Genomic DNA, 13,394 nt, shown 5'->3' on the forward strand with positions numbered 1-13,394 from the left:
CTTTGTTATAATCCTCGCCGGTGTGTTGACCTACGACATGCCTCTTTTTGCAAGACCTTTCATATCATTGCTGTGCATGTGTCGTGTCGATAAGATCGTCAAGTCTTCTCGCAGAGAGTATTCATTATGTACATGGCTCTGTTATTCCACGTTTTTCAGACCGAATGGTGAGTTTCCTAAGGGATCTTTTTAATATCTCAACATTAATTGAACTAATTTACAGATATGGATCAATTGGTCTATGTTTCTGATACTTTGAATCAGTAAACTCACCATACGGTACGGAGAACGTGTAACTTAATTTCTGTAACTACCGCTGAAGATGCTAGATGGCTCAAAACTGAGCCGAAACGTACGGATCGATGTAATGTATCAAAACGACGAATAAATCATCAGTTATTTCTGATATTACACACTGTGATCTCCGTCTGACCCTCATAGCCTTGACTTCTCCTATTTTAATCTCGAGGGTCCTCATATTACTTTATTTATTATTTTGACTTTTCTTTGACAAAATTTTATTATGTTCTTTGAAGGAGTATAAATTCTTCTTTCGAGTACATGATAAAGATTCTTTCTAAAATTTGTACATTTTAAGACTATTATCAAGAAAAATTCTTTCTTAAAGACAACCGTTACTTACTAAAAGAAAAAAAGTAAATTGAGTAATCGCTTTTTTAAGCAGTACAATTGATATTTTCCTGTGTATGCATGTACACACGTATGTACATACGTACACACAAAAAATTTTTCTATGTTGTTAAAAAATTTTATTTCTATATTTAAAAAAGGCGAGAAACTATCATCGCTCAGGACGGGGGCCCGGCGTTACGCGCCGCTCGTGCGTAATCATCGCCGCTTGTAGTAAACAACTGCCCGCGCGCCGACCGCGGGGCGGCCGCATCTCGCCCCGCGCTTGCATTTGGCGGTGGGCCGGGCCAATACGGCGATTTTTAATCATTAATAACTCATTAACTATTGCGAAAATTGCAAAATGGTACATGACTTTTCGACTCAGTTTGGCTCGCTCTATCTAAATATGAGAAAAGTACCAAACATTCAGGGACACCCTGTATATATATATATATATATATATATATACTTAAGTAGCAGATATTTTTTAAATGTTTTTTTAATATTTATTTTTCATTAATTATACATTGTACAATTCATTGTAAAAAAAATATTTTTTTAACATTTATTAAATATTTATTTTACATTAATTATTTATTTGTTTGAACTAATGATTTAGACGCTCGACACACACAGAAAAATATATACTACCTACAAGTTAATATTACTTGCTTCAAGTATTTGATAAGTTCATATATGAGCAAATCTACCATAAAGTCGTCATAAGTATCACATTTACTCAAAACATATTCTAGATCTTAGCAAGTTTAGTACTTGAAACAAGAATATTAAATTAATACGAACATTCTGTTTACTTACAATATAGAGTCCACGGAAGAGAAGCATATACTTCAATAAAGATATCACATTTTCTTTAGAGAAGTTTATCCGTTATTTGAATCAAGTAAAAATTTTATTCATCTAGAATAATCGTTTACTTAAAAAAAGAATTTGTATTCTTGATGATTACAATTAATATTATTTTTATTTATTTAATTTTCTTTAATTCTTTAGTTCCTAAGTGGAATGTAGGTTAGGAGGTTTTCGTGCGCGGTGCGGAGGGGTACAGTTTAGAATATAAAAATTCCTGTCCTCAGGTGGACTCGAACCCGGTTCCTCGTGGTTATGAGTCTGACACTTTATCACTAGGCCACATCTCTGATTATATTCTTAGTGCTGCAGTATCTAGTTTTCACAGAAGTGATTCGTTGATTTCAAGTATTTCATATTCTTACCTAAAGAATCAGTAAATATTCAAATCAAGCTTATGTGGCTTTTCTTAGATAAAGTTTACAAAATATACTTGAAATCAATGAATCACTTCTGTCAAAACTAGATACTGCAGCACTAAGAATATAATCAGAGATGTGGCCTAGTAATAAAGTATCAGACTCATAACCACGAGGAACCGAGTTCGAGTCCATCTGAAGACAGGAATTTTAATATTCTAAACTGTACCCCTCCGGACCGCGCACGAAAACCTCCTAACCTAGAAGAATGTTGTTCTATACAGCCAAGTATTTCATATTCTTACCTAAAGAATGAGTAAATATTCAAATCAAGCTTATGTTGCTTTTCTTAGATAAAGTTTCAGAATATACTTGAAAGAAGAATAAATTCTTCTTTTAAGCACATGATGATAAGCTTTTCTAATACTTATGATAAGTATATCTTAAAACTAATATTAAGAAAATATTCTTTGTTGAAGAAAACTATTACTCAAACCAAATAAAATAAAATGAGTAATTGCTTTTCTTGGCTGTAGAACGATATTTTTCTGTGTGCAGCACACGGATGTGCCTTCGCTTTGGTGTGCGTTGGCAGCATGTGGAGGAGATGCGCTGCTAGCGCATGCCCAGGGGCCATATTCTGTTCGTCGTCAGTGCCGTTAACGGTGTCGGCGCAGTTTCTACACGATACGAAAAACCTGCGCAACGACGCTTATCGAACCGACAGTTATCGGTAGGTAGGAACGGAATACAGACCCAGCGCATCTCCTCCACATGCTGCCAATGCACATCACAAAGCGAAGGCATATCCGGTGTCGCACATATGTGTCTAGTATATTTATAGTCAAGGTCGGTAAATGGACGGCGTCAGCGTCGCATGATCGCCATTTTTGCCTCAGTGAATATGTATGGCCCTTATGAAAAAAACACCCTAAATAACACCAAAAAAAAAACACCAAAAAATAATAGCGTATTTTCGGATACCCAAATGGCGTTTACACCATTTGAGCGTTAACGCCAAGAAAAACACCGAAAATGACACCGAAAATTTTCTTGGCGTTTGGGTATTACGCTATTATTTTTTAGTGTTTTTTTGGGTGTTTTTTTGGGGGTTATTTAGGGTGTTTTTTTCGTAAGGGTACGTTGTTGGTTGCGGCACAGTTGTTACTGTGCCCGTTTGATATTTATATTGGCAATTTTTTCTAATTCTATTATGTTCTTCAATCTTTTCTACCTCTATTTTATATATATAGATTCTTTAAAATTTGGTTGATTACTTCTTGAGTTATATATAGGGTATATAACTCCAGTATATAAGCCGCAGCTAGGGAAAACTTAATTTATCGAGTACTATATTTACTATGTTCAAGGCAAATTAATTATACCAATAAAAACTTTATACTGTCTACTACTATAAAAAATATATAAATATGAAATATTTATTCTTTGTATTTAATAAAAAAAACTTTTAGAAACCCTTGCATTTTTGCCATATATCCCAGAGGGGTAAGTTATATGACATTCATGGGTGAAATATACGCCTTACAAAAAATTACAAATAATGTTTATAAATAAGGCAATAAAATGTCATAATAAGTCATAAAATGTGTGTAAGAAGTTTATTAAGATGTAAGAATGATAAACAAATTATAAACTAAAAAATTTTAAAAAGAAAATAGAAGAGCGATAGATGCATTAAAGATTATTGTTATACGATCCAAAAAAAAGAAGGAAAAAGAACACATAGGAGATTTCGAGTTTTACAAAGTGTCTGTACTATGACATAAATCCCGCATGCTAACTTGCCGTATATCCCAAACAGGAGGGATATACAAGATATTAAGTTAAACAAAAAATATAAGAGCTGTGCACTTGTATTTTGCTGTATTCCATCATTTACTATCCCTCTACACTTATGTATCATAAAATAACCATTAAACCTTTTACATTCCCTACAGTAATCATTTTACGTAAGTCGTAACACAAGATCGCGCTTCTTACTACGGTGAGAAATCGATTCACTCACGACAGTTTCGTTAATATTAAGAGTAAAGAACTGAAATTACAACACAATACTAATATGGCATAAAGGCACATAACAGAATAATTGCGAGCAAGTACCTTCATTCCTTCTATTTTTTCTGACATCTGCGGCGTAAAATCCCACGCGGCGTAAATAACGGAGTTACCCTAAGCGAAAAAATGTACAAATTTGTAATTTGTACACTTTTTTTATTATATTGGAAATTTTTTTCTAATTCTATTATATTCTTCAGTCTTTTCTACCCCTATTTCATATATAATTCTTTAAAATTTGGTTGATTAGTTCTTGAATTACATACGTTAAAATTTGTTAGGAATACGTACATACATAGAAGCCTAATAAAGCTGGGTCTAATCAACCAAATCTTAAAGTATTATATATGAAACAGGGGTAGAAAAGACTGAAAAATAAAATGGAATTAGAAAAGTTGCCAATAATTGATATTAAATTGCTAAAATTGAAAGTGGTTAAGACCTGAGCATAATTATTTGCTTATAATATAATATTGTTTGGCTTCCTCATTTAGGAAGCTTTTTGAGACTTTTGAAACTTTCAAGAGGAAATGGGACTATATAAGCTATCTAATGACGTATTAATCATTACTCTACGATTATTAGTTTCAAAGATATAAACGTTCAAAGTGTGGCATGTTTTCGTTGCATCTGTGCTCCCAATGTTACCCCCTACTTACTGTCGACAAAGACATAGTTCTACGTCAACAATTTTTTACCAGTTATGTCCCATACAGCACATGATATCATTCGAATGTTCTGCACTCGTACTGTAAATATACGTATCGTATATAATATACTCCGAATATTTCCGAATATTACTCCTAATATCTCTAGTAGTATATTATTTCTCATAAATTCTTAATACGTACTTGTAATATCTCACAGTAGTATATATTATTTTTCATAAATTCTCTTATACTACTCAGAATATACAGAGTATGTCATTTTAATCGACGCAAATATCTTGAAAAATATGAAAGATAAAAATGTTTTAGACAAAAGTTATATGATCTAAAGAAGGACACGATTCCGACGTGAGTCATGTTGCACATGTCGTCATTTTCAAGAAACTTTAAAGGCAACTAATTTCTTAAATGGAACTTGATTTTTTTCTTGAAATAAAAGTTGAAGATCTCGTCGAGATGTTTTCAAAACACTATAATAAAGCTCTGCTCTCTTTCGTTAAGAATTTTCAGAGATATTTGAAATTTTGTTATAATATTTTTAATATAAAATATGAATATAAATATCTCGTAAAGTATTCACTTTTTGATAACTTTACCTTCATACTTTTGTACGTAGAATAATAAATAAATAATAAATAATAAATAATAAATAATAAAAGGAATCGATTGTTGTATTTAAACAACCAGAAAAAATTATTTTAAAAAATTTGATTACATTTTATAGACAAATTTAATTTTGCAAAAGTGCAAATGTAATAATTAATATTATTATTCGCTTCTTTTCATTATTCTACGTATAAGGGAATAAAGGTAAAGTCATAGAAAAGTGAATACTTCACGAGATATTTTATATTTTATATTTAAAAATATTATAACAAAATTTTAAATATCTCAGGAAATTCTTAACGAAAGAGAACTTTATTATAGTGTTTTGAAAACGTCTCAACGAGATGTACAACTTTTATTTCAAGGAAAAAATCAAGTTCCATTTAAGAAATTAGTCGCCTTTCTTGAAAACGACGACATCTACGACATAACTCATATCGGAATTATGTGTCCCCCTTTAGACCATACAACTTTTGCCCGAAACATTTTTCCGTATCTTCCATATTTTTCGAGATATTTACCTGCGTCGATTAAAATGACTCACCCTATAGAAACTCAATTTGACTCAATCTACCATCACGCTAGTAACACGTGCTGCCGCCACGCGGCTACCGCGTGCCGTACTTTTTCGTAATCAAAAATCCTCACGCGTTCAATATAAGAGGCGAGGCTGCGAGATGCAGATGCAGATAAAAATGCTTAAACCTTGATATTGTTCGCTGTGGATCAGCTTAAGTCTCCTTAAGTGATCCTTATATCTCACGTAGCACAGTGCAGAAGGCAACGAACATAATTATATTAATTGTGACGTGACAAGTCACGTCCCTTGTCCGGACGGTAGCTCGACCGAGGGGAGCGTTCGAGGTGTCACCTCTGCCCGAGCGGGGCAGGGTGGCCGCGTCATAATCGGATAGGGCTTGATTTCTTTGCGAGTCTTACAGGTGTCGAGTGGATGGCCCGGGAGTAATGTAACGGCCGCAACGAGGGAATGTTTGGGAGCGATCAGCGATGGAGTGGCCGGCGGGCGGGTCACGTTTGGGCCCTTTGCCAATCGGCTTGGAGCGTCTCGCGGGACGAACGCATCAGCTCGACGACGCCGGGAGTAAGCCCATTTAAGGAAGTCGCCACAGGACATTGCTGCCGGTCGATTGGCCATGGCCTGGCCAGCCTGGCAGTCGCAACCGGCTAGGGAGTCGCGGCCTGGACAGCCGGGTCCAACATCTTTTCGAAAATACCACCGGTGGGCGAAGAAGTCGCGAGGGGCGCCGACGGGAGCGGAAGGTCGGGCGCCGCGCTCGCAGAGGGCATACCGGAGATCGAGCTTGCAAGCACGGCGCGCAGGCGCACGGGCCCAGCGTGGTCCCGCCGGGCCAGGAGAGCGGCACTGTCGTGTCGACGTCGCATGAGGTGACATCCCGAGGAGCCCCGGCTGCCGAACCGCGAGAAGATATGTAAGGGCTCAGACACAATGAAAGGAATAAGGAATTAAATACAAGGAATTAGGAATAGAGAATTAAATTTCGACCAATGGGAAGCCATGCTTTCGCATGCGTTCACAATAAAGGAATAAAGAATTGGCATGTGGAACAGCATCGAAATTCTTATTCTTTATGTCTAATAACTTGTGTGTTGAAATAGTTAACCTATGAAAGATATGCCCTTATGGAAAAATACACTCAACTTTTGGTGTTAACCGTTAAAAAACACCATAGAAAAACCCTTGAAGTTGGGTGTGATTTCGGACCGTCAATTGAAGGTTAACCATCATTTGAAGGTTAATCTTCAATTAGCGGTCCGAAATCACACCCAACTTTAAGGGTTTTTCTTTGGATGATGGTTAACCTTCAAGTGATAGTTAACCTTCAATTAATGGTTAATCCTTAAAAATGACGGTATAAACCCTAAAAATATGAACCCTCAAATGAAAGTAACAAATATGGCGTCCCAATGAGAATCTCTTAAGGGCTCCGCTCGCTGAACCGGACTCCTCGCCTCGATCCTCCCTCTCGGACGCTAGCTACCGCAGCTCTTCCTTTCCTGGCGGTGAGCTCTCCCTGGTAATCCGACTCTCGCTCGGTTGGTCTCCAGAACACGCGCCGCAACGATCAATCCGTCAAGAAAGAGGTAACGGACACGACACGTTCGAAGAAACGCAAGCAAGTGCGGCCATGACACCTAACGAGTGAGGCTCTTTGAGAGTGGCGACTCGCGCGTCGCGCCATCTAATGTGAAACGATCGGGCGTTGTACATCCAACGATGAGGATCAATCTCCAACCTACACTAAACATTGAGGCTTAATCCCCAACCTACACTTATCATTGAGAATAAACTACCAATAAACACTCATCATTGAGGATTAAACCCACAATTTACCTAAACCTTAATGGTCAACACTCAATCTACACCTAAATTTAAGTGTTGACACTTAACTTTGATGACAAACACTAAACTTACGCCCAAATTTGAGTGTTAACCATCAAAGTTGAGTGTACTTTTTCATAAGGGTGGAAAGATGTCATTTAACGATCATCAATATTTAGATAAAAATCAGTTTCTTGATTGTGATGAAAAAAATGATACAAGTATTAATGATAATGATGTTAAAGATTCATCAGAAAATTATAAAAGTGGTGATGATTTATTGATAGATCTTGTACAATCCTATCCTCATTTTTGGGACAAGTCAAACAAAGATTTTAAAGATTCTATTAAAAAGGACACACCATGGGAAGAAATATCAGCTGTATTTCATATATCAGGTAAGAATTTTATCATAGTTTTCTTTTATAATTATAAAAAATAACCTGACCTAACTTAACCTTTATAGCGGAAAGCTGTAAGAAACGATGGAAACGATTACGGCAATATTACTCAAAAGAACGACAAAAACAGGATTTTGAGACTAGAAGCGGAAGCCAAAGAGTACAAAGAAAAAAATGGAAATTATATGACTTAAAGACTTTTTTGAGCGAACATATACGTAGAAGAAAGTAAGCAAAGTTAAAATTTTTAATTATTATTGTTAGATTACTTTAAATTATATTAGAATATTTTTACGAAATAGCGTTTTTAAGTTGATATGTATGTGTTTGATTACAATTACTTATCGTAATTAAATTAAATTTGTGTTTTATGTAATATTTCAGCACATTTTCGAATTTTTCTCTGAATAATATCATCAATTTAGAAGAATCAACCACAGATGAACAGAAAAAAGATGAAGAAAGCATGGTTTTCGATTTTAATGAATTAGTAAGTATTAATAACTTAATTGATAATTTATAAGTATAAGTTTTATTTTTTTTATTGGAGTACAAATACATTTGTTATAATTTATGCATACTGAAGCAGAAAAACATCAGAATGGGATACAAATAAGACTACATTTGGAGACAAAACTAATGTAATATATGTATTAAAATATTAATGTAATATATTTATTTTAATATTATTTTTTTATATAAGAAATAATTCTTTGCAGGATTCATCATGTTACGGGAAATAGGAAGGCCGTCGAGCGGTATGCAAGTGATGATTCGGTGGTTGTATGATAACACAGTATATTTCGTTAGAATACAGAAGGAGCTGTCCGGACAAGACGTATCGTGAACACGGACTAGGACAGACTGACCACCGTATCGAAGAACATTAAGTCAACCATTAGATAGATAGGCAACTCTATGGGATAATGGTCCTCCAGATGTCGCGCTGGGAATCGCCACCAATCCGGATTCGGCTCGAACACATCATTATCAGAAGCAAATACATTCTTAAACACCTCAGAACAATCATTATGCAGTTCGACGATACAAGATGTTTCACAATCTATATTATCAAAAAATTTGATTCAACCTTCTCCATCGCCTTCACCAAAGTTGATACGACCTTCTCCATCGCCTTCACCAAACTTAATACGACCTTCTCCATCGCCTTCATCAAACTTAACACGATCTTCTACATCGCCTTCACCAAAGTTGATACAACCTTCTCTATCGCTATCACCTTCACCAAAATCAACTTGGTTGCATAAACCTAATACACAAAAAGATGATGAATTGGTGCAAGTTTTTCACACAGCATCTTCTTCTCTTACAAAACTAATAGATAAATATATAGGCAAAGAAGGTGAAACGAGAGATCACGCAATGGCTAATATGGTATTAACAGAATTACAAGCTGCCAAAGAAATCACAATTACGCGCAAAACTTATGTCTGTTTTAATAGAACACATGACTTCTAATGATTAAAAATAAAGATAAGACTTATAACCTAAATAAAACTTACATTTTACTTTTGCAAGTAGTATATAGATATTATTCGTGAATTTCATGTAGTCCTCTAAAGATATATTCAAGCTACCATGATGACTTGTCCTTCATTCATCATCCAAGTACTTATGTTGTTACGTTGGTTGTATGCCTCAGCAGTAGATCTATGATAATGTGTTGCTAATGGTCTCAATCCACTTTCAATATTCTGACATTGATGTACTTCAAAAACTTCATTATTTTCTGCATCAATAAATTGTCTGCGTAAATATTGTCTTCCATTTTTTCCCTCATTTTTTTCCTCTACCATTATAAAATTATGAAGAGCTACACATGCTGCAATTATTTTGTCAACGTTATTAAGATTTTTATTTGTTCCTTTTTTAAATATTCGCCAGCGCGAAACTAAAATGCCAAAAGCATTTTCTATTACTTGTCTAGCTCGGGATAATCTATAATTAAATATTCTTTGTTGAACTGAAAGATTTTGCCAGGATAAGGTCTCATCATACGACAAGATATTTTAAATGCTTCATCTCCTACGAAAAAATAATGACTTTTTATGTTTGATTTAGGAAGGCAAACTTCATCTTTAGGTAAATTTAATGCTTCTTCCTCTATTGCTTGTCTAAAAGATAATCTTGAGAAGATTCCCCCATCACTCTCGCTTCCATATGCGCCAATGTCAAATAATGTGAATTTATATTCGTGATCACAGGCTGCCATTAAAACTGTACTGCAAATTTTTTTATAGTTAAAACACATGGAACCACTGTTTGGCGGAGCCTGTATTTGAACATGTTTGCCGTCAACGGCTCCCACGCAGTTAGGCATATTCCAATCTTCATAGAAGCCTTTACTTATTTCTTTCCATTGTGCTTTATTTGGTGGCTTTACATATTCAGGTATTAATATGTGTGCTATTGCAGTTGTAGTTTCTTGAATTATGTTATGAACTGTTGATTTACCTACACGAAACTGTAAAGCAATCGATGAAATCTCATCTCCTGTACTCAGATATCTAAAGAAGAAATATATTATTATTTTAACATATTAATAGAATAAATTTTTAATAAATTCTTTATTTTTACCTTAATGTTATGATTAAATGATGTTCAGGCGAAATTGCTTCTCGATTGCTAGTTTTTTCCAAAAGTGGCGTTACTTTATTTAATAATTTATTAAATACTTCCAATGACATTCTTGTATAGTCAAAGAACTTATCAGGATGGTTCTTTAATTCTTGAACCAAAGTGCAGTAATAACCTAACGTCCCAGATAGCCAAACCTGAGCAGCAGATTCCAAGCAGAGTCTGCATTAAATTTTTGGTATCAGAAAGGCAACAAATTGCACGCGGAAACTGCTCTATCAGACGATGTTGTCAAACTGTAGCCAGAAATGCGACAAAGCCTGCTGACAGGCAATGTGAGCAGATTAGCAGCAGAAACCGCGCAGAGCCTGCACACATACTTGGCAGCAGATTGACAACAAAGATCGAGCAGAGCCTGCGCGCATGACTTGAAAACAGAGTGGCAGCAAAAACCGAACAGATTCTTAATTAAGAAAGATGCATGGTAGCGCATCTTTCCGTGATAGTTTGCAACGACGCCACTAAGCGGCGCATAATGGTAAGACTAACTCGTAAGTAAATTTCAGTTGAGGGCTAATATAAGCAGGGTTCCTGCGAAGCAAAATTATAACATCCGCGAGACATATCTTTGTCATCCATACAACGCAAGGCTCAACCAAAATTGCTGCAATGATATAGATATGCAAAATAATATTTTCCAAAGTAAGATGTAAAGTATATTGTGTGTAATGTATATTTTTCAAATATTAAAAAAATCTTTCAAACGTAAAACAATTATTGCTGATTGGGTTAAACATATTTTATTTTTCGAAGCAATATTTCTGATAGAAAAATTTTACAAATATTATTGTATATATTTATTTGCAATCTTTTAAAAATATTTTCGAAAATATTTTTCTGACATAATCTGGCGGACATAGAAAGATTTAAAAAATATTTTTGTGAATTATTTTAATCTATACCTAAAAAATATTTAAAAAATATTTAAAAAATATATTTTGTGCTGTATGGGTATGGACAAAGTCTGCTCGGTTTTTGCTGCCAATCTGTTCTCAGGTCGAGCGCGCAGGCTCTGCTCGGTTTTTGCTGCCAATCTGCTGCCAGGTTATGTATGCAGGCTCTGCGCGGTTTCTGTTGGCAATCTGCTTACATTGCCTGTCAGCCAGGCTCTGTCGACAGAACACGAGCTTAATGCGGACACAGATAGCTATGGTTTTGGTGTGGGATTTTGATCAAATTTGCTGCCAATCTGCGCGCATTCTGCTAACATTTTGCTATCTGGGGTATTACGACGAGCATTAATCGGATGCACCCACCCTTATGGAAAAATACACTCAACTTTTGGTGTTAACCGTTAAAAAAACACCAAAGGTTAACCTTCAATTGGCGGTCCGAAATCACACCCAACTTTAAGGGTTTTTCTTTGGATGATAGTAGGTATAGACGGCCGCTTCCACCCCGGGGGCAATGAGGGGGGGTGAGGGGAGGGGGGGTATCGGGTTACGCGGGGGGGTGAGGGGGAGGGGGAGGGGGCGGGGTATCGGGTTACACAGGGGTATCGGATTACGAGGGGGTGAGGGGGGAGGGGGGTATCGGATTACGAGGGGGTGAGGGAGAGGGGGGGGGTTTCGGATTACGAGGGGGTGAGGGGGAGGGGGGGTATCGGATTACGAGGGGGTGAGGGGGAGGGGTGGTGACCTTGGCATACCACATGTATGACTCACCGGGATGACTCATATCCGGGATGACTCACCGGGATGACTCATATCCGGGATGACTCATCGGGATAAATTTTTGCATAACGAATAACCTCTGTTTTACCGGGATGACTCACCCGCGCCGCGGGTCCGCGCCGCGCCGCGGGTTCGCGCCGCGCCGCGCCGCGGGTTCGCGCCGCGCCGCGCCGCGGGTCCGCGAGGGGGGGGGTCGGCGTCGCGTCGCGCCGCGCCGCGGGTCCGCGGGGTCCGCGTGACGGTCGCGTTAGCGGTCTTACCTTCTTAATTTTGACGAGGAGAGGCCCCATGGCCGCGGCCCTCCATTCGTCGCAACATAGCCAGTAAAGCCTCCCGCGGATTCTGGGCACCAGGGCGGCGGTTAGCGGGAGGAGGAGGAACCGCTAGAACTGGAGCCGCTAGAATTGGAACCGCGTCGAACAAAAGTTCATCAGCTAATCTATTGTCCTCCTCCGTTGGAACATACGCGCGACCCTGCGCGAGGGCCGCGGCGTAAAACTGTGCCCGCCCGCGTCCGAGGGCCGCGCGGTGATCCACGTAAACTTGCACCCGCCCGCGTCCGAGGGCCTCGCGGTGATCCACGTAAACTTGCACCCGCCCGCGTCCGATACCAAGTGGTCGGATAGGGTTCAGCAGCGCCCGCCCGCGTCCTATGGCGGGTGGCTGACGCGGGGGTTCGGGAGCAGGCGGAGCAGCGAGCCACTCACCCTGATCCTGATCACTGTCAGAGTCGTTTGATTCCTTATAATCACCCACTTTTACACGACCTCGCACAATTTCTAGAGGAGGCATCACACACAAACAAACAAACAAACAAATACTTAATATAATTATAAAAATGTATATAAACGAAACACGTTGCACGCTCACGTACGGCCACGACGAGACTGAATTCAATGACGCTTCAGACGGTTACAGAACGGAGAAGTCGCCAGAGAAAAATATAATGGCGGTGTATAAAACTGATAGTCGCTTCCAGCGAAGTCTCGCGCTACAAAGGCGAGCGACGACGTCCGCTAGAATTTCGGCTGCTTGAATATACAAACAAGTATCGCATATCATAATATAGAAGCGAGGCGCCGATGCTC

At 37.8% G+C, this 13,394-nt stretch overlaps 1 protein-coding gene and 1 long non-coding RNA gene across 6 annotated transcripts in view; both read right to left on the reverse strand.

The window, feature by feature from the left end:
- The window catches only part of LOC139777305 (galectin-7), a 275,279-nt gene that overhangs the window by 82,253 nt on the left and 179,632 nt on the right, over positions 1 to 13,394 (reverse strand). The window lies entirely within an intron of this gene.
- Positions 8,757 to 11,957, reverse strand: LOC139777309 (uncharacterized). Its single transcript, XR_011719326.1, has 2 exons — positions 9,499 to 11,957; positions 8,757 to 9,245 (listed from the first exon to the last, which is right to left on the reverse strand). It is a non-coding gene; the product is annotated as an uncharacterized lncRNA (long non-coding RNA).

Source organism: Temnothorax nylanderi, unplaced genomic scaffold (assembly GCF_030848795.1).
Source record: "Temnothorax nylanderi isolate EJ_2023f unplaced genomic scaffold, tnyl_v1.0 TNYL_tig0144_pilon, whole genome shotgun sequence".
Classification (NCBI taxonomy): domain Eukaryota; kingdom Metazoa; phylum Arthropoda; class Insecta; order Hymenoptera; family Formicidae; genus Temnothorax; species Temnothorax nylanderi.